The 22662-nt window shown below is 38.5% G+C and overlaps 1 non-coding gene across 1 annotated transcript; it reads left to right on the plus strand.

Annotated features, from left to right (window-relative positions):
• Nucleotides 1-22211: 22211 nt before the first annotated feature.
• Nucleotides 22212-22372, plus strand: LOC129403705 (U1 spliceosomal RNA). The gene has a single exon (XR_008629402.1). It is a non-coding gene; the product is annotated as a U1 spliceosomal RNA (small nuclear RNA).
• Nucleotides 22373-22662: the final 290 nt, after the last annotated feature.

Consider the following 22662-nt stretch of genomic DNA (forward strand, 5'->3'; position numbering starts at 1 on the left):
GGCATTCAAGTCTCACAAGACTGTCACACAAGTTGAAACAAAAAATGGAAAAGAACTCAAGTTTGAAATCATGTTTCCTAGGCAAATTACAGTGATACTATCTTAATCAAGCGGGCCATTTATTACTGTTGTTGTTTATATTTGTGAAATTTCATGATCAGTTAAAAGCACATCATATAAAAAATAGACTGTAAATTACAGAGACATTCTATCCACCAAGTGTCTGGAAAATTATTCATATTAATTCTGAAAATGCACCAAAACATTGAAAAGAACGAGTGGGTAATATGAACACATGGAAAAATGGGGTATCAGTGACAGATTTCCTTGTCAAAATTACTTGACTGTTTTTTTTCAATGGTTTTAGATTTCATCTTGGGGCCAAAGATTTGAGCACTTATGATTTTTTGCTAAGGAGACTTCAGTAAGGAAGTAAAGAGGAGACAAACAAGTCCTCAATTTTTCCAACACAGCAGGTGACCCCAGAGAACTCTGAACAGTAAAGATCACTGTAGGTTACTTCCATTCTTACAGTCACAGTTAGTTGCCCAAGAGCAGTCCCTTAAAATCAAACCACAAAAACTAGATCTGGCCAAAGATCTCTGAGCAGGATACCATGTTAATTGCTGTATATCTAATCATGAATGTTATTTCAATAGCAAAACCAATGCACTGGCATCTCTATAATATTAGGATATTGTTAGGAATGGACTGAGCTACCAGGGCGAGCCCACCTAGACTGTACTACAGACAGGAACATTTTCCCCCTACAAGCTGCCTTCAGAAAATAATTTCAGTATATTGAAAGAAGCAGTTTTTTCTTTTCTCACAAAAGCCTGGCTGGTCTTTGACATGCAGATCTCAGGTGCTAGCCAGGCCTGACCTTTGAGATTGCAAAATGCAGGCTCTGGCCCAGCCTAGTCTTTGGGATGTAGGTTTCAGGTGCTGCCTGGTTTGTAACTGACATGTAGATTTCCTGTGGCAGCCCAGCCTTGTCTTTGGGATGTAAATCCAAGTGCTTTTAGCCCAAGGAAAGTTTTGGTTTTGGTTTTGTATCTTCTTTCCAGAGGCCTAGATTACTGGCCTGCAGATACAAGGAAATAATGTTGCCTCAATGTTCTTCCTGTAACATCTTTTGATGCTTTTGGTGATGTCACCTATTGCGCCCTTTAGCGGTACCATGATCAATGAAAGGAGATCCACGAGGCCCTCTGCCTTTGCCAAGAGCCATAGCGAGCTTTGGTCCTCCATGAGACATATTTCTTCGGCGTTCCTTATCTCAGCGCCTCCGACCGCACGAACGTTCACGCAACAGGATATAATAGATTTAGAATTAAAACAAAATATAAGTGAATCAGTTGTGATGTTAATAAGTAGCCCAGAAATAAAGCTGATGTGACAAGGAATCTGCCATGTCCTGTTGAAATGGAAACCATAGTGCTCTTCAAGTTAAATGATAATAAAAACTTTTTATACCAAAGAAAAGTAACCCTATCAGAATGCCATGAATAACTTCCCTTAGTCCCTTGGTTGTTTCAGAAGTTTGCTATGTGATGCGTATAGGACGTGTATAATTACATTAAAAGTAATAAAGAGGGGCTGGAGTGATAGCACAGTGGGTAGGGCGTTTGCCTTGCACGTGGCCGACCCGGGTTCAATTCCCAGCATCCCATATGGTCCCCTGAGCAATGCCAGGGGTGATTCCTGAGTGCAAAGCCAGGAGTAGCCCCATGCATTGCCGGATGTGACCCAAAAAAGCAAAAAAAAAAAATAAAAATAAAAAAAATAAAAGTAATAAAGAGAGCAAAGTTTTTTCCTATAATAGGTAATTAATAAAGTGCTGAAAAATAAGGGTAAACATAAAGTGAAACCTAAATTTGAAGCTTAAATTTATACTCTCATTCTTGTAGTTACTATTGCAGGTAATAATGCACACCAACACTGAATGATGTTTACCAACCATTTTTATTATGCTTATGGATACAGTATCACCGTATCACTGTATCACTGTCATCACTTATTCATCAATTTGCTCAAGCGGGTGCCAGTAACACCTCCACTTGTCCCTGCCATGTGCTAGTGTAGCCCAATGGCATATTGGGGGCTCTTTCAGGGTCAGGGAAATGAGGACTGTCATTGTTACTGTTTTTGGCATATCAAGTATGCCACAGGTAATGGATACAGTAAGTCAAGAATTTTAACCGTAAGTGATTATCTGCTTCATAATATCAACTAGGAAGATGAGATTTCTGTAGATGACTCAAGAATGAGGCAGAAGAACTTCACTAACCTGTTTGGCAGTAGACACTCCTTGACACATGAGATGTCCATTAAGTCTGTCTGTCAACTGAAACAACAAGTAACTACCCCTTCATGTGGCCTGAGCCATGGTCATGGATCTGGATCACAATCTCCATCCTGGTGTAAATGTTTTCTTGATTCTACTATAGCCTAGTAGTGTTTGGGTTGGCTCTGGTTCTGTGCTCAAGTCCAGGGATAAAACTGGTATCAGCAGCATGCGAGGCAACTAAATCCCTTTTTTTTAACTCCTGTGCTATCTCTCCAGAAAAGCCAATGTTTTTAACAAAAATAGAAGATACAGTAAATTTAACGAGAGAGATTTTCATAGAGGTGCATATGTAAAAAGTGCTTATTGCACAATTGCTCTTGTGCTCAAATATTTAAAACAGTGTAAGGCAACTAAAGGAGTTGATTGATGTAGCTGTTCACTACTCTGGCAGGCAGTTCCATGATACCTTTTGTTCTCTAGCCTCAAATATAAACTTGATCACAGGGCATTTTAGTCACTGATAAGATCTTGCCTCATGACAGAGAAATGTTTCTCCCCACTAATTTATAAAAGTAAAAATGGTTCTAGCACACAAAACTTCTAAGTGAAAGATGTTCTTTAGCAATTGTGAACTTGAAAAAGTAAGCATTTTACTGAAAATTTTTGTGAAAATGAATAAATTCTAAGACTTTAGATGGCAACACTTTCCATAAAACATTCAATAAAAGAGTATATTCCAGTAGAATTGAAATAGTAACTCTTTTAAAAACACATGAGTATAAGGATATTTTGAAAATCCTAAAGCTGAATTAAAGAAACTAAACTGTATTCTGTGTTTCGGACTCCCAGTATCTTTATTTTGACAAAGGAGATTGGAAATTTTAATTTGTAGATATAAATTGCAGTTTGCAACTTATTTCAAATATTTTTAACAAGAGGTTGAGAAGAAAAAAATTATAGTATGTATAATGGGTCACTTGTTATAGGTCACTAAGGAACTGACTAATCAGTGATGGAGGAAACCCTGCATCATCAGCCTCACTATGAGATCAAAGGTAATAATTTCATAGCATGTGACCTGGTTAGTAAGGTGAGCACAGTAAAAAAGCAGACCATTGCATTTTTTTAAAATCATATTTGTATGTGTATGTGTTGTAGGTTGAGGTAGTGGGTTGTTGGTGTCTCAGCAGCCAGCCTGAGACTTGGAACAAATCCCCTGCCCCTGGAAGCAAGAGCAGGCCCTGTTTACAAAGGCCCAGGGGCTCACTCCAGCACTCCCCACATGTAGGCACTCTGGTTGAGGATGAGGGACGGGACAGTGACCATGTACCCATACTGGTACTGATAACCAGACCCTAAGAGCAGGATATGTAAATCATTAACTGACATCTGTATTGAGTCCGACATGGTAAAGGTGATGTATGTGTGGAGTACCCCCGACTGTATGTATAAATACCCCTGTGTAAGAACCAATAAACGGAGACTGCTTGACCACCAGACTCCCCCATCTGCAGCTTTCTTTTTTTGGGGGGGTCACACCCGGCGATGCACAGGGGTTACTCCTGGCTCTTCACTCAGGAATTACCGCTGGCGGTGCTCAGGGGACCATATGGGATGCTGGGATCAGAACCCGGGTCGGCCGCGTGCAAGGCAAACGCCCTACCCGCTGTGCTATCGCTCCAGCCCCTGCAGCTTTCTTTCTGGGTTTATTTCTCGGTGGCTGAGGGCAGCAGGAATCCCGCGGTGAGCAGAGGTGCCAGGGCAGAGGCTTCTCCCCTACCCACTCCCTCTCCTTTAGGTAGTAAGTCTGGGACTCCAGGGGTGAGGGAGTGGGGGTCGTGTATCATACTCCAGTTTGCCAGGGTGTCTCACCAGGACACCCAGGAGCCCGACAGTGGTTCCCCAGTAGATTTAAGTCTCTAGGCCAGAGCAGTAGTATAGCAAATAAGGTACTTGTCTTACATTCTGCAGACCTGGGTACAGTTCTCAAATCTCATATGGTCCTCCAAGCCTTCCAGGAGTGATCCCCAGAGCCAGAAGTCCTGAGCACTGTCAGTTATAGTCCCAAAACAAAGGGGAGTCAAGTATGTCTTTTAAATGTCTTATAAATAATTTCAGGTCAGCTGACTCTTACGCTTAATATATTGCAGGTAACAAGTGAAGTAGGGAGCAAGGGGCATAATGTCCTTGAGAAAGGGAGAGTACTATCTCCTTCAAGTTCAGCTCACTTTGATCTCCCAGGGAAGTACCTGGGAACAGGAGTGGGGGTGAATTTAGAACCAGCAAAATCTGCAATTAGCAGCTCTGTGTCATGGGCTCTAGCTTCCTATAAGCAATACTAGGTAGTTGTCAAGCTGTAACCCAGTTCTACTTGATCTTTCTGCCATGGGACTTTGTCCCCACTATCTGGTTTCCAAAAGATCTATAATCTCAGCATAGAGCAAGGAATTGTTCTCTGAAGAAAAGAAAAAAAAAAAACAGGTCTTGTCTCTGCCCAGGTTCCCAGATTTTCACTAAACGAGACAAAGAGTGATGTAAAAAATATTTATTCAAGGACTATTAGGGGACATAAAGAGAAGAAGCATTTTTTAAGGAAGAGTATGGGCTTCTACATCACAATTTGAGAAGCAGAGATAAGGGAAATCCTCAAGATGAAGCTGGTTGTCCCCAACATAAAGTTATGCATCCTGTTAGTCTTTGTAAATTTAGGTTTTAATTCTCTAAAACTGAGCCCACCTGACAGTTTCTGTGCAGATAAACTTCATTCTTAGGGTGGTTTCAATTGGAAGAGTTTGGGGCTATTAGTCATCTTCTTTTATGTTCTTATCATGACCTTTGGTCCTGCTGGAACTTCTTTCTGAGGTCTAACCATTCTTGCAGCCATTGTTTCTCCATCTTAGTGAGTTTCTGAAATCCCTTCATCAGGCTGCTTTAGTTGGGAAACACGATGACCTTTGTTAATCTACATTTCTGGGTTTTTCTACCCTCCTATCTCCCTGCAACATAGGAATGTATGTGCTTCAGCAGTCTTTATTGACAATAGTTGTTTTCTATAAATTAATGGGATCAATATCCAGGATATACAAGACACTAGTAGGATTGTACAAGAAAGACCTCCAACCCTATCAAAAAATAAGGAGAGGAAATGAACAGAAGCTTCCTCAAAAAAGAAATTTGAAAGTCCAAAAACACATGAAAAAATGCTCTACATCCCTAATCATCAGGAAGATGCAAATCAAAACAACAATGAGATATCCTCTCACACCTCAGAGACTGGCACACACCCAAAAAAACAAAATAAACCAGTGTTGGCATGGATATGGGGAGAAAAGGATGCTCGTTTACTGTTGATGGGAATGGAGACTGCTTCAGCCTTTTTGGAAAACAATATGGGAATTTCTTCAAAAACTAAAAGTTGAGCTTCCATATGACCCTGCAACACCACTTCTGGGAATATATCACGAGGGTGCAGAAAAGTACAGAAGAAATGACATCTGTACCTGTATGTTCATTGCAGCACTGTTCACAATAGCCCAAATCTGGAAACAACCCGAGTGCCCAAGAACAGAAGACTAGTTAAAGGAACTTTGGTACATCTACACAATGGAAGACGATGCAGCTATTAGGAAAGATGAAGTCATGAAATTTGCTTATAAGTGGATGGTTATGAAGAGTATCATGTTAAGTGAAATGAGTTAGGAAGAGAAGGACAGACATAGAATGACTGCACTCATTTGTGGAATATAAAATAACGTAATGTGAGACTGACATCCAAGTACAGTAGATACAAGGGCCAGAAATATTGGTCCATAGGTGGAAACCTGTCTCATGAGCTGGGGGAGAAGGCAACTGGAATAGCGATTGGATGACTAAGTCAATGATGGTTGGAGGAATTGTTCGAATGGGAGATATGCGCTGAAAGTAGATAAAGGACCAAACGTGATATCCTCTCTGTATCTATATTGCAAACCATAATGCCCAAAAGTAGAGAGGGAGTAAGGATGAAATTGCCTACCATAGAGGCAGGGGTAGGGTTGAAAGGGGGATGATTATACTGGGGACATTAGTGGTGAAGAATGTGCACTGGTGGAGGGATAGCTATTCGATCATTGTATGACTGAAACTCAAATACAAAAGCTTTGTAACTGTATCTCACATTGATTCATGCTGGCTCAATAAATAAATAAATAAATAAAAATAATGAGATCAAAATCTATTTTACATCTTTCCTTTCTTAATGACATGCCATTCCATGATGAGCCAATTTTAACTTTCCTGATCCTCATCCGTTTTCCATTTATTCTTCATCCAGTGTAGTAATGAAAGCATGCAATGAGGTCATGGGACTACATCAAACTAAGAAGCTTCTGCACTTCAAAAGAAACAGTGACCAAAATACAGAAAGAGCCCACAGAATGGGAAAGAATATTTACCCAATACCCATCTGATAAGGGATTAATATCCAGGATATACAAGACACTAGTAGAATTGTACAAGAAAAAAACCCTCCAAGCCCATCAAAAAATGGGGAGAAGAAATGAGCAGAAGTTTCCTCAGAAAAGAAATACAAATGGCCAAAAAGCACATGAAAAATTGCTCCACATCGCTAGTCATCAGGGAGATGCAAATCAAACAATGAGATATCATCTCACACCACAGAGACTGGCACACATTCAAAAGAACAAAAGCAACCAGTGCTGATGTGGATGTGGGGGAAAAAGGGACGTTCCTTTGCTGTTGGTGGGAATGCCGACTGATCCAGCCTTTCTGGAAAACAATATGGACAGTCCTTCAAAAACTAGAAATTGAGCTTCCATATGACCCTGTAATACCACTTCTGGGAAGATATCCTGAGGATGCAAAAGAGCACAGTAGAAATGACATCTGTACCTATATATTCATTGCAGCACTATTCATAATAGCCAAAATCTGAAAACAACCCGAGTGCCCTAAGACAGATGACTGGTTAAAGAAACTTTGGCACATCTACACAATGGAATACTATGTAGCTGTTAGGAGAGATGAACTAATGAAATTTGCTTATAAATGGACAGACATGGAGAGTTTCATGCTAAGTGAAATGAGTCAGAAAGAGAGGGACAGACATAGAGGGACTACACTCATTTGTGGAGTATAGAATAACATCACATGAGGCTGACACCCAAGGACAGTAGATACAAGGGCCAGGGGGATTGCCCCATAGCTGGAAGCCTGCTTCATGAGCAGAGGGGGGAAGGCAGATGGAATAGAGAAGGGATCATTAAGAAAATGATGGCTGGAGGAATTAGTTGGGATGGAAGATGCATGCCAAAAGCAGATAATGGACCAAATATGATGACCTCTCAGTGTTTGTGTTGCAAGCTATAATGCCCAAAAGTAGAGAGAGAATATGGGGAATATTGTCTGCCGTGGAGGCAGGGGGAGGGTTGGAAGGGGGGTTATACCTGGGATATTTGTGGTGGGGAATGTGCACTGGTGGAAGGATGGGTGTTTGATCATTGTGAGATTGTAACCCAAACATGAAAGCTTGTAACTATCTCACGGTGATTCAATAAAATTAAAAAAAAATTTTTTTTTAAAGACAGAAGGCTCAGGAGCAGTTTCAAATGTGACTACCAAAAAGCCTAAATCATTATGTAAATGATAAACAAACACTTTTATTCTTGAACAAGTCCTCTACTCTAATAAAATTGGTAAATATTCTTTCTTTTTTTCTTTTTGCTTTTTGGGCCACACAGCAATGCATAGGGGTTACTCCTGGCTCTGCACTCAAGAACTACCCCTAGCAGTGCTCAGGGGACCATATGGGATGTTGGGAGTTGAACCTGGATTGGCCAGATACAAGGCAAATGCCCTACCTGCTGTGCTATCCCTCCAGCCCCTAAATTGGTAAATTTTCAAGGGAAAAATATTCATCCTTGTTCCTTCTTGCTGAGCGTGGCTAGGCTCACTCAGTTTGGAAAGAAACTGGGTATCAGCTAGTATAAGTTGGTTTTTGCCTAGGAGGATTCAGGAAACTCAAACGTATCTATCATATACTTTATCCTTGAGCAGACTCGCTAGATACAGTCTCAGTATGATGACAGAGGATGACACACACCAAAGAGAAAGAGAAAAAACAATCCTAGGGTTGGGGTTACAGATCAGACAAAAAGGGTGCTCTTCAATTGCTTTAAAAAGCAGTGTTATATACCCAGGACCCCACTCACCACCCCTCCCCCCAATAAGAACAATCTTAGTCTCACAAGTGATTTTCGAGGTTCTGCTGGCTTCATACTTGTTAAGTCTGATTTGTTAAAGACACATGGCTGCTACCAGCTTCCAAATAGGAAAACCCTAATTTGTGAGTGAAACAGGAAGAAAAAACACAGGACAACTTTGCCACATATACCACAGATCCCTTCAATTAGTGTGATATTATAAATGGGACTGATACTAAATTGAGTAATTCTGCTTTCTAAAAATTTTAATTCGCGCTAAGACACACAAACACACCACAATACATACACACACACACGCACACATACACACAATCACTAACTCCTTCCATGGGATATTGGGCCAAGACAAAGTTGTGTAAAATGGAAATAAATAAAAACAACACACTTTAATTTTTTTCCCAGCACTAACTTTTCTCAAACATCATGTTTTTGTAGCTCAGTTAGGAACTAGCACTGTAGCACTGTCCTCCCATTGTTCATCAATTTGATCGGGTGGATACCAGTAATGTCTCCATTCTGAGACTTGTTACTGTTTTTGGCATATCGAATATGCCTAGGGTAGCTTGCCAGGCTCTTCCATGCAGGCGGGATACTCTTGGTAGCTTGCCGGGCTTTCAAAGTGGGATGGAGAAATTGAACCTGGGTCGGCCTCGTGCAAGGCAAACGCCCTACCTGCTGTGCTAGATAATTTTTAATTTTAAATATTTTTGAGGAAGTGTAGTCATACACAACTTAATATCTAAACACATTTCTTACAATCAGGAAATCTAAGTTTGATCTCTGACACTCTGTGTTCCCCTGAACACTGCTGGGAGAGACAACTAAACCCTGTCTAATGTAGCCTCCAAACCCAAAATAAATAAAGTAAAATAAAATAATTTTGAGTGGCCTCATTATTTTACACAGACTTGTTTAATTAGGAAAATTTTCTTTAGAAGATCAAAATTCATGTTCCAACTCTGTCTAAATTACTGTGCAACTATGTACTAATAACATCCTTTTTGTGTTTTGTGGTCATTCTCTGTAAAATTGGGATAACTTCCTTATTTACTTCTGATTGATATTTTAAAAACAACATTTGAAATATTTATTATTATGCCAATTGGGGTCAGTTAGGAAACATGGGGAAAAAGTCATGGGAAAAGATTCATAATGAGAGTCCTGAGAACAAAAAAATCGTCACTGGACTCATAGAACGTGATAAGCAATGAATACATAAATTAACTTTTACTCATGTGTTTTAGCTCAATAAGATCCATATCAACACCCAATATGTTAGGTGCAGAGAACTGATAATTTACATAGCAGTAACTGAGTTTTACTAACTAAAATTAAAGAGAAAAAATAGGCAAATTACCTAAAAGATCTTTTTTTTCCCCTTTTTGGGTCACTCTCAGCAATGCTCAGGGGTTACTCCTGGCTCTGCACTCAAGAATCAGTCCTGGCGGTGCTTGGGGGACCATATGGGATGCCGGGGATCGAACCCAGGCCTGCTGCATGCAAGGCAAATGCCCTACTTGCTGTGCTATCGCTCTGGCCCCCTGAAATATCATTTTATGGTAGACAAATATGGGAAAATCTACATTTTCCATATAACATGTATGTAAAATATTATTACCTTGAAATTAAATAGATAAAATTATCTACAAAGTTAGAGTTGGGTTGAATGCATATTATGATAAACTACATTGCTAGAATTTAGGATAAAAAGTAAATAAAAAAATGCTCTCATAACAAATTACAATTGTAGCAATATACTTATTGTCTCTGTTGTCATTTGTCACTTGTCATTTCTCATTCTGTTTTTCATTGATTTGCTCGAGCAGGGACCAATAACATCTTTATTTGTCACTGTCTCGTGCTAGTGTAGCCCAATGGCATCTGCTCATTCCAGGAACACAAAGAGCCTCAAAATGTTTATTCAGAGTCTTGACGAAGAAGTCTGACCATCTCATTGGTGGGCAGCCATGAGGTCTTTTGACATCCCGTGGAATCCAGTTGGTAACAGCTCTAGCCCAGCAGTTGTCTCTAAATCACATTACGTGTCCGGCCCATCTGATTTTTGACGCCTTGGCAAATAAGAGAGTGTCCCTGATTCTTGATCATCAACAGAGTTTGAAACTCTGCATTACTTCTCTCACTTGAGTGAAACGTGATAGCTGTGATCCAAGCATAGCTATTTCGATTTCTCTTTGGGATACCCAAGTAGCGTTTTCAGTCTGCTTTCATAGGGCCCAGGTCTCTGAGGCATATATATATATATATATATATATATATATATATATATATATATATATATATATATATAATGCAGGAAGAATGGTGGAATCAGAAAGATGTGCCTGGAGCCAGAGGTTCTTTGTCCACTTAACTACTTCTTCAATGCTCTTGAAAGTGTTCCACGCTGCTCTCTTCCTCTTGTACAGTTCAGGTGCCAGGTCATTTGTCAATTGTCTCTGTTATAAATACTGTATTTTATTTCCACATGTATATTATACCAAATGATACTGTGTTGGTACAATTAGACAATGCATATATTTCACTGTATCACTGTATCACTGTCATTTCATTGTTCATCGATTTACTCGAGCAGGCACCAGTAATGTCTCCATTCATCCCAGCCCTGAGATTTTAAGCAGCTTCTCCTTACTTGTCTTTCCCAACGATTGGAGGCTTCTTTCAGGGTCAGGGAAATGAACGTTATTGTTACTGTTTGGTCATATCTAATACGCCACAGGGAGCTTGCCAGGCTCTGCCGTGCGGGCGGGATTCTCTCTGTAGCTTACTGAGCTCTCTGAGAGGGATGGAGGAATTGAAGCCAGGTCGGGCACATGCAAGGCAAATGCCCTACCTACTGACTTGAAATCATAATGTGCAAAATGACCCCCTAAGGGAGCCACGCACCTTCTTCTGAGGTTACCAACTCAGTACAATTTCAAGTTTTTTTGAACAGTGAATTCTATTCCCCTTAATTTTGATATAAATATTATAAATCTCTGCCTTTTATGTTTCAAGTATTTCCTTAAAAAATTCCTTCAGTAGTCTCTACTTTCCTCCTCTTATGGACCAGGGTCAGCCATGTGTAAGGCAAATGCCTTACCTGCTGTGCTATTGCTCCAGCCCAAGGACCTTTCCTGGTTTTATCTCATATAGGGTGCTAGGGATTAAATTTGGACCTGCAGAATGCAAGGAAAGTGCTCTTCCTACTGTATTATCTCTCCAGTCCCTGAGCCATAATTTAGATACAGAACCTGTTTAAATCCAATTGTTTGAGTTTGAAGTTGGCTTCTGTTGTTTTAAACATCTAGATTGATTACTCTGAGAAAAGAAACAAACAAAACAGAAAAATTCTGTTTCTAAGAAAAGCAGTTTTAAAAGACATTGAGAACATCAAAGAACTCTTACAAAACATTTTGATGAGTTAAGTGTAAACAATTCTGAAACATATGGATTAAATTTTCCTAGGACTCTCTTGGATTTAGAAATTGAGGGAAAAACACTCACTCAAATTAAGATCTAGATTTGCCAATTCCAAGGTATTTGTTAAATAGTTCAAGATAAGTGGCAAATTCCAAGAATGACCAAACTGATCCCCCTAAATGGGATATTTACAAATCACTATATGATTTTCACTCTGCCTTATCCCCTCTTGTTTTAAATACAGTGTCCCAAAGTTCTTAATGCTATCTATCATCAGTAAAATTATATCTGGAAAATATTGTTAGTAACAATGAAGTTTACTCAAGAACAATATACAATATTTCTTATTTCTCTTAATAGAACTGCTATCAAAGGCACCTTACCTAATTAAGAAACTTCCTGACCATAGTGAGATATTATTGGCTAAAATTTTATTAAATTCACATAAGTACTGCATACCTTAAGAGTTCTTGGGATATTCTAAACTGGATGGAAGTAATTTCTGTTACTGTTAAATACAGTTATGTTCTATGGTTAGGAAAGTCTCCAGCTTTAAATATAGATCATTTACTTGGGTACTTTTTATTATGGAGGACAATAGTAAGATAAATTGCACATTTTATTAGAGAGTAAGCCAAGTATTTGTAGTAGTGATAACAGAAACAAAAATAACCACATGTACACACTTAATAGATATTCTTGAGAAGTAATTCAGTGTAAGAGTTGAAATACTTTTTAATAAGTTAGCACTATACTAATTAATTTCTATTTTAAAAGCGCAGGGCTAAACTTATAACATACTCTGATTCATTAGATATTCCCAGAGCTAGTCCGTAGTGGTGGAATAGATAAACTGAGGGGAGCAGGGAGACAGGTATAGGAAGGGAAATTATTTGTTTTAAAAAGGTATTTCTGTAGTAGCTGGAATGACCTTCATGTAATTTTCCTCCAAATATACTTCCTTTTTTTCTTTTCTTTTTTATGACGTCAAGAATCAAACTTAGGACCTCACACATACATGGCAAGTGCTCCACAACTGAATCACATCCTTAGCCTTTCTACACATATACTTCATAATTTCATCCTGCACATTATCTAACTATATAGGTTTATCTTTCTAAATAAAACCTAGAAAAATTTGACATATTCTTATAAGGCCAACTTGACTCTGTGGTTTCAAATCCTTTAGTCTGATAGCCTGACCAGAGGTGGGAATAATAAGTGTGAATTCCTTAAACACCTCAACATATCAAAGCTTCAGACCAGAATTAGGACAATGTCTAAGGCACTTTGCTTCCACATGGGTCACACTGGTTCGATCCCAAGCATTGAATATGGTCCCACAAGAGCTGCCGTGAGTGATGCCTGAGGACAAAGCCAGGACACAGCTGAGCTCTGCTGAGTATGACTCAAGCACCACAAAAAAATTTAATAATAAAAATAAATGAGTATAAGGGATAAAATAGGAAAAATATGCCAAAGCTTCAAACTGTTTAATTCTTAATGATAAATTTACCCATTATACATATATACATGTGTATTTATGTATAAAACACATGTTTTATACTTATAATAAGTTACATAAGCATAAAACTATCTAAGATCCCTTAGTAGAGAGCTAGAAGTAAGCCCTGTATACTGATAGTATAATCCCCAAACCAAAATGACAATGATAATAATATAAAAATAAATTTTGGGGGGCTGGAACAATACACAGCGGGTAGGGTGTTTGTTTGCCTTGCACTTGGCTGACCCGGGTTCGATTCCCAGCATCCCATGTGGTCCCCTGAGCACCGCCAGGGGTAATTCCTGAGTGCAGAGCTAGGAGAGACCCCTGTGCATTGCCAGGTGTGACCCAAAAAGCAATAAATAAATAAATAAATAAATAAATAAATAAATTTTGGTCGGATAAATTAGTAAGCACAGTTTGCATTGAGATTATAGGTGAGTTGGCTAGAAGACATCAATCTAATAACCAAATAGGCTAAATACAGTCATAAATTAAATAAATAATATCTACATACATTTATATTCATAAGGAAATTTAATGTAATCCTGAAGATGAGATAAATTTCAGAAATAATGTTTAATGTTAAGTCTATAAAAATAGCAGAAACTCTCTCTATGTATATGTGTACATATATATATGTACATATATATATATATATATATATACTTGCAAATCCCAAGTATGGGAGATGAGAATAAAATGGTGCAGACATATGGACAATAAGGAAGCAAAAGTACCCTTTCTTAGAAAAAGTTTGAGGAGCCCTTGTAAGTTGAATACAAATGGAACAGAAAAGTTTAAGGAAAGCTTTGAGGTTTATATTAATAAAAATTTATTTATGATAAACAGAAACCTCCCTAGTTCATTTAAAGAGAAGCGTTCTGTTCATATACTTGAAAGTCTTGCCAAAGTTTCTGAAAGTCAGCTACCCAAGTTGAATCACATAAGAGAGTCAGGGGAACTTTCAGAGAAAACTGCACGTTACCACTGGTGATGGCTTAGTATCTACCTAACCAGAAGTTGAACACTAGTGAAATGCTATGGTTGATCAATCATCTTCTTTGAGAGAATAGCAATATCTCATGCAACTTCAAATATCACGCTTGACTTATCCATGGCTCACCCAAGAAGTGTTGGTTCAGAATTCACTCTTAAGAGGTATAATTGATCAAAGGAGAATCATTATAACAAAACAGCAAAAAGTGTTCAAACATGTTATGGCATTGAAAAAGGACAGATGCTGCATGAAGTCTGACTAGAGGCACATACCCTGAATGGTGTTATTATAATTAAAGCTGAGAACATGGATGAATAGACATGATGTGACCACAGGTGGAAGATAGAATTTCCCCCCCTCTGGAGACACTTGACAGGCACTATGTTAAGTGCTGTGTGCAAATAATCCATTTCCAAGTGTGAGAAAGAGCTGCCAAGCAAATAATTATGATGTAATATAGCAAGACTACAATAAAGCTCTGTATGGAGTCCTGTAGAATAACGGAAAGCTTTACTGGAGCAGAGAGCCCTCACAAAAATCACACCCAACAGAACCGATCTCTCTGTTTTCCAAAAGCCATTAGAGATAAGTCTTAGGGCATTTCAGTATCATTCCACTCCAACATTTCAAAGATGATATCTATTTTCTGCCTCTCATCTTTTCCCCCCTCTTGTGTTTCATGTTTGCTACCACGATCAACTACACAAGTCACTGTGTACAATGAAATCTGGAAATAGCCCTTACACTCCCATCCTTTCTCTCTTACTCCCCTTATCCAATCAGCCTGCAGAAATTTTAATTTTACATTACAAAAACATACCCCAAACCTGGCATGTCTTCCTCTGTCTTTATAGCTGAACCCTGGATTAGCCACAAATCTCCACGCAATAGCTATTGCAGAAGCCGAGATTCAGCAAACAGCTTTCTTTTTATTTCATCACTGGACTTAGTTCTGTAGAAGATAAAGTGGCACAAACTTTTAGTGTTGTGAAGCATGGGATTATTTTATATAAGTACTAAATTCTGTTCTTGAGGATTTGATTTTGGAGAAAGAGCTACACTCATACTGCTCAGGGCATACTCCTAACTGTCTGCTTAAGGATCACTCCTGGAGGGGTTGGGAGACCATATGAAATACCAAGGTTCAAACCTGAGTCTAGCAGCATCCATGTTCTTGTACTGATAAATCAGAAATAGACATGCTTGTGCTTTATAAAATTTTATTTTTCAAGTCTTCCAATTCCCAGTATTCTAGAAAGAACTTGAGGGCCATCATATGAAAGCGAGTTGACTTTGCTATTCCTTATTTCCTGTGAAAGAAATATATAAAAGGCCTATGCCTTTTGAAAAGACACAATTATTTCTTTCATAATTGTTCTATTTTTCTTTGGTGCCAGAGCAATAGTATAGAGAATAGAATATTTGGCTTGCACACAACCAACCTGGGTTCTATCTCAGGCAATCTATATGGTCCTCCAAGTACCGCCAGGAATTAATACCGAGTGCAGAGCCAGAAGTAAGCCCTGAGCATCACAGGGTATGGTCCCCAAACAAACAAAAATTTTGTTTTTCTGCTTCCTCTTCCCCATAAGAACCATTTGTGTGTCTCATTGCCTCTACATGTACTGTTTCTACCTTCCTCCTGTTTTCCTCCCGGCAAAATCCTAAACATTTTTCTATATCCTGCTTATTTATCACCAATAATAAGAGTGAAGGTAAATGCATGAGAATGTTGTTTATTTTTCTGAAGAACGTTAAACCAATACCTCTTGTGGTTTTATTATGTTAGATTGTGGTGGTCTGATTGAATCCTGGATCGGATTTCTCACACTTGATAGAAAAAATTACTTCTGTGCTTAATATAGTGTTTATTCAATGCACACTTGAAGAATAAAGGATAAATATGCAGTGTTAAGAAAAGCAAATTGTGAGGGAGTGATCATCAATGGAAGAACTTTGCAGGAATTTGTTTTGAAAATATGTACAGCAAAAGTAAAAGTGGGGGGTGGAAGAGATAGTATAGGGGGCAAGGCACTTGTCTTGCAGGCAGATGAACACAGTTCAATTCCTGAAACTGCACCTGCTCCACTGAATACCTTCAGAAATAACACAAAGCCAGGAATAAGACCTGAGAACCATAGGATATGATCCCAGTCCCAATTAATAAATCCACAAATAAATAGACATGGTATAGAGAAATTATGTTCTCACATAGTAATAGAATGTGATAGTTCTAATAGTGAATATCTATAAATTTTTAGTATAGAAAGCTAAGTTTCTAAGTTTAATAACCAGATAAATAGGAATTTCCTCATTTAAAGATTTAGAATAGTGATCAGGTCTCTTGAACTCATTTATTTTGCTGTTCCCACTTTGAGTCAAAACTATTGCTTTTGCCTAGGATATTTCAATTTTAATTTTTATTTTAATATTTCGTTATTAAGGCACCATTATTTATAAATCATTTATAGTAGAGATTCAGGCATACAATGTTTCAACACCAAACCTAACACCAGTGTCAACTTTCCTCCACCAGTGTTCCCAAGGTCTTGCCACACTGCATGCCTGCCTCCTTGGCGGGCATACTTTTGTAGATTGAGTTTCATGCTTACAGTGTTGTTGGCTCTATGGTTTATATATGGACATATGCCTCATCTCTACCCCTTACCTCTATGCCATCAACGTGCCTGAGGCCCTAAGCCTTGCCTGTGTTACCTCCCATCTTTCCTGCTGTTATCATTTCTATAATCTAATATCAAGGATAACCTAAGTATCCCTCCCTTGCATTCCCTTGTCCTATATTATTCTTCATAATACAGATAAGTAAGATCCCCAAGTATGGTGCTCTCCTTGTAAAGGATTTAGTGAAACCATCATTTCATACTTTCTGGCATGCTGTAAATCCTAACCTGATTTTCAATACAGGGGTACTGATAATTTAGGAATACATCTGCCACAAGCAAGGACAAATTAATGTTCAAACACAATGAGAAGTTTAAGTCTGTATGTGGGTTATTAAAATCAAATCAGAGCTTCTCTAGCTAGATCTCCTTGGAAGTACTTAGAACACAGAAGGGGAGAAACAGTCTTTAATACTCATTCAACTTTGAAAATGTTAATTTTGGGGTTAAATTGTTTTCAATAGCTCTATTTTTGTATGGTCTTTCTCTCTTAGGAAGTTCAGTCACTGGAATGGGCACTCTTAGGGCCCCACCCAGATCCCATTTCAAGGTCTTGTACCCTTTCTTCAGAGGTTGTCTGAAGGAACTGCAAAAGGCTGATAACTCTTTTCCTTTTGCCTAAGCCATGATGAAGCAGGAGGAGATTTTAGGCATGGCTGTTAGCTCAGGGTGGGAACAAAGCTATGACACAATAGATATATTAGAGTTCCTAGTGCAATCAGGCTGATGCCAGATGCTATAAGATGCCTCCTCTATATTCAGTTCCTTTACTGATGTGTTCTGCTTGCTTCATTCCATTTATTCTGTGAACATTTGAATAATATCCCATGCCATCTCAGTCTCAGGCTCTACCCTTTCTAGAAAGCAAAATCTAGGATAATTGTGGATTAAGTATCAATACCCTGAGAAAAGTTAGGAGAGCAAAGATCACAAAATAAAGCTAGTAAATTGGAAAATTGGAAAGTTAGTAAATTATGTTAAGTAATTAGATCATCTGTGTTTGTAAATTCATTTATCAATATCAAATATTGTGATATTCTCATCGTCTTCAGTCTTTAGACATTTAATTTCAAAAATCAAATTAAAAAAATTATAAAAGTAAAACAGATACGATTAATGAATCAGATTAACTAAGAATACCTTTAAAATGATGCTCTTTCCTGTTTCATTTTATTATGTTTTATTTTAAGATTCTTTAGTAGCTACAATTCTGGCTATCCCTATAAGGTTAATCTGGCATTGGTAGAAGAAAGGAAGTGTATTCTCTCTGTTTTTTAAGAACGTGCTCATCATTTTTAAAATTTATTTATTTATTTTGGGAGGACTGGAGTGATAACACAGCAGGTAGGGCATTTGCCTTGCACATGGCCGATCCGGGTTCGATTCCTTCATCCCTCTCAGGGAGCCCAGAAAGCTACCGAGAGTATCCCGCCCCCATGGCAGAGCCTGGCAAGCTACCCATGTGGTATTCGATATGCCAAAAACAGTAACAACAAGTCTCACAATGGAGACATTACTGGTGCCCGCTAGAGAAAATCGATGAACAATGGGATGACAGTCCTACAGTGCTATTTATTTTGGGAAGTCACACTTGGTGATGTTCAAGGATTACTCACTCCTGACTCCATGCTCAAAAATCACTCCTGGTGATGCTCAGGAGACCATATGAGATGCCAGGGATCTAACTCAGGGCAGCTTACCTGCTCTACTATCTCTCCAGTTCCAGATGTCAACTGTCTTTTCTAAAGTTTCCCTCTTCACTAATTTTTAAACCTACAATAATATGACTTCTTCCTATAAAACCTTGTAGTGCTGAAGTAATTTTGAAGATTTTTGTTTACCTCTTTGCATTGAAAGAGTCCCTTTAAGAGAGAAACCATGCCTGTCAAAACTTTGGGTCTACTCAGAACTAATGGAGTTTCTTTGTTTTTCAGCAAAACCTTTTGCCCTCAGACCAGCTGCTAAAGTTGAACACCACAAAATGATTCTTTCAAAGTGATTCTGAAAAGCGATTCTGATTCCATATGCTGGAATCCAAATTTCTTAAACTTTACACACTGGATCTGAGTTCCACGTCTTAATAGCCATATAACTCTATAAAGAATTATCTTTGATTTCTCTGATAGATCATCATTGCTAAAGGAACTAAAAAAGACTTCATGAAAGCATTCCACCTGTATTGCTGGCAGATGACTTATAAATGTCGCACAGACGCAGGCCTACTACTGGCTCATAGAAGAAGTATTAAATAAACGGCAGAACATCTGCTGGTAAATACACAGCAAACAAAAAATGCAATCCTGTGCCAAACATGTGCACAGTGTAGGCCTCATCTCTGCTCATAAACCAAGCAATGTGTTCTGCTAATCATTAGCAGAGTTATTGATTTTAGATGTGTATCACACAGCTATAATTTTGTCAGAGAGTAGACCACATAAGTTGTTCTTTTTCTGGTTGTTTCATTTTGTCTTATTCCAAGAGTCCGTAAATTGACGACCGGGACAAAAATTATAATTGACATCATCTGTGGGAAATATTTCATAAAACAACAGGCCCAGATGTAGGATTAAAGCCATGTGGTAGTAAAATACCCCACTGAAAAAGGGCCAGGTTCCATGATTTCTTATGAAAACAGATGTGCTCTAACTCCCCTCTGCTTGTTTTTCAGTGCTTTTTTTTTTAAACTCCAAATAATCCCCCCTCTCCACAAAGTCTCTCCCCAACTCTGGTCAACTTTTTTCTCTCTTTCTCTCCTCTCTCTCTCTCTCTCTCTCTCTCTCTCTCTCTCTCTCTTTCTCTCTCTAATTCGCTTGCTTGCTCACTCTTCACAATTGCACTGGAGAGAGTTCATAAATGGATTACAGATGCAGGCTTGTACTTCAAAATCCTAACTGTCAGAGTCTCCAAAATAAAATAAATGAAACATTTGGGGAAATTACACTGAACTATGGTAAAGGTAATAAAGATTATGCAAACTTGTCTGCTTGCCATTTATCTGGCATCTTTGTGCACGGACATATGATCTTTTGGACATCGAAAAGCTTCAGACTCGTCAGTGGAAAGTGTGTCCAGGATGCTTCAAGAGGGATGCATCCTGAAAAATCTCCTGTTCTGACAGGGAAAATTTCACCTTTGGGCTTCAGTTAAGCTGGTGTATGTATGCCCTCACACATGCTTTTTATCTTCCATGAGATGATATTCTGGATAAAGACAGAGCACAAGAAACAAGGGCCAGTTAAATCTTAGCCTCTATTGGTTCAAGATCCCTATAGCTACACTATTGTCCTACAAATTCCTCTTTGGAAATGCTGGAACCACAAAAGTGGGATGCTAGAGCACAAACACAGGCTATATTGTTTGACGGCTAATCTGTAAATGTTGTGAAATCTGCACATGACCAAGTTTCTGCCAAAGAACTCAGTGTCATATGGAATTCATTGCTGTATCACTGATTATAATTAATTAATTCAGCATTTTTACTGTACCCAAGTCTCAACCCCCAGTAATAAGTCAAGATGGCAAAGTGTTAGGAACTTATAATATGGTGTAAAGGAAACAAAATTTGTAGCATGTACCACTGCTAAGGTTTCAGCAGAACATACACTTTCCAACTCTTCTCTTTCAGCCCCTCAAATACTGAGGCAAACAGTACATAAATTTATTTTAAACCCTGTGGGAACTGACTTCAATTTTCCTTCATTATTTCTTTAATCTGTTTTATTGGGGTTGAATGAAAACTAGAACTCAAAGTAACAGCTGGAGTCCAGGATACCCAAACTGAGTAAAAGCTCAATATCGTTTTGTTCACTTCTACCAATTCCTCATATGCCCAGCACAGGGATGATCATCTTTGTATGTAGTTCATGAGGAGTCTCTGAAAGAGAGAAATGAATGAGAATTAGGTGCACTGTAAAAGGTGGGATTGTGAGGCTATAACAAAGGCTATGATTGTAACCCTTTTAAGCTGAGTTTTTATTACATTTTTATTTTTTTACTGCAGAGATAGAATAGAGAGTAAGGCACTAGAGGAAAACTACAAAAGTTTAAAAAATTATCTATTTTGTACTGCCTCAGGGGTGAGTAGTGGAAGAGAATTGAGAAGTAAAAGCACTTGTGTTATAAATTCAATTTATTTTTTATAATACTGACAAATGGTGGAGGCATTTACGTTCCTAGCAAATTCAATCCTCAAAACAGCACTATGGGGGAGGAGGTATCATGATTAATTCTACAAATGATAAAACTGACAGAAATAACACATTGGTCAAAATTCAAAGTGAATACTGGAAAATGACAAATCAGGTGGATGCCCAAACCCTTTCCATTCTGATTTCATATCCATATCCGTATCCACCTTGTACATTACTTCTCAGCTGTGGGGATCAGAGTTTTCCTATAGAAGCAGGGCATTAGTAGAAATTTTTAAGAAAATTCAAATTCACTCTTTATATGATAATATATGTAGCAGCATTTGAATTCTTACTTTTTGGGCAAAAGACTGTTGGACATCTCTCCACTTGTGCTGAGAGAAAGCATAAAATTTTATAGTAACACAATATGCATAACACTTTTTAAAAGTAGTTTTTCTATGTCAAAACTAGTTTTATGCTACATTAACCATTTTTATTGATTTTTGTGTATGTTTGTGGTCCATATATGGTGGTGCACGGGCTTACGCCTGGCTCTGCTCTCAATAATCACTCCTGGTGTAAGATCTAAATCCATGTTACAGCAGATAGGAAGTAAACCTTGCATGCAACCCACCCATGTTCCAAACCTAACATCCCCTAAGGTTCACCCAGTACTTCCAGGAGTAATTGCTAGGTGCAGAGGCAGGAATAAACCTGAGTATTGCCAGGTATAAGCCAAAACAAAAACATATATGGGTAAAAAAAAACAGAATCACTGCTGGTGGAGCTCAGGGACCCACATGCTATGGGGAATCAAATGTGTCTGTGTGCAAGGCAAGCTCCTTGCAGTACTATAGCTCTGGCCCTATATTAACCAATTTTGTGGATGCATGTCAGTGACATGAACTATATTCACAATATTATACCACCACTATTGGTATCTCTCAAAAATTTTTTTCACAACACTTATCTGGCAAGAGAGATACCACAATCAGTAAGGTGATTTTCACATTGTGATGCTTATCCATTGCACTCCGGATGTACTGACCTCTGCACTTTCCCCAAATGTGAGAAACTCAACTGCATAATTTATGGTAGTGAGGAACTGCATTCACTGTCTCCCAAAAAATGAAGACAGGAAGGAAGGAATGAAGAAGGAATATGCATACAAGGAAATATTACTTGGCTATAAGAAAAGATGGGCTGAAGCAATAGCACAGTGGGTAGGGTGTTTGCCTTGCATACGGCTGACCTGGGTTCAATTCCTCCATCTCTTTTGAAGAGCCTGGCAAGCTACTGAGAAAATTTCACCTGCACAGTAGATCCTGGCAAACTACCCGTGGTGTATTCAATATGCCAAAAACAGTAACAAGTCTCACAATGGAGACGTCACTGGTGCCCACTCGAGCAAAT

This window comes from Sorex araneus, chromosome 3, assembly GCF_027595985.1.
Source record: "Sorex araneus isolate mSorAra2 chromosome 3, mSorAra2.pri, whole genome shotgun sequence".
Classification (NCBI taxonomy): Eukaryota; Metazoa; Chordata; class Mammalia; order Eulipotyphla; family Soricidae; genus Sorex; species Sorex araneus.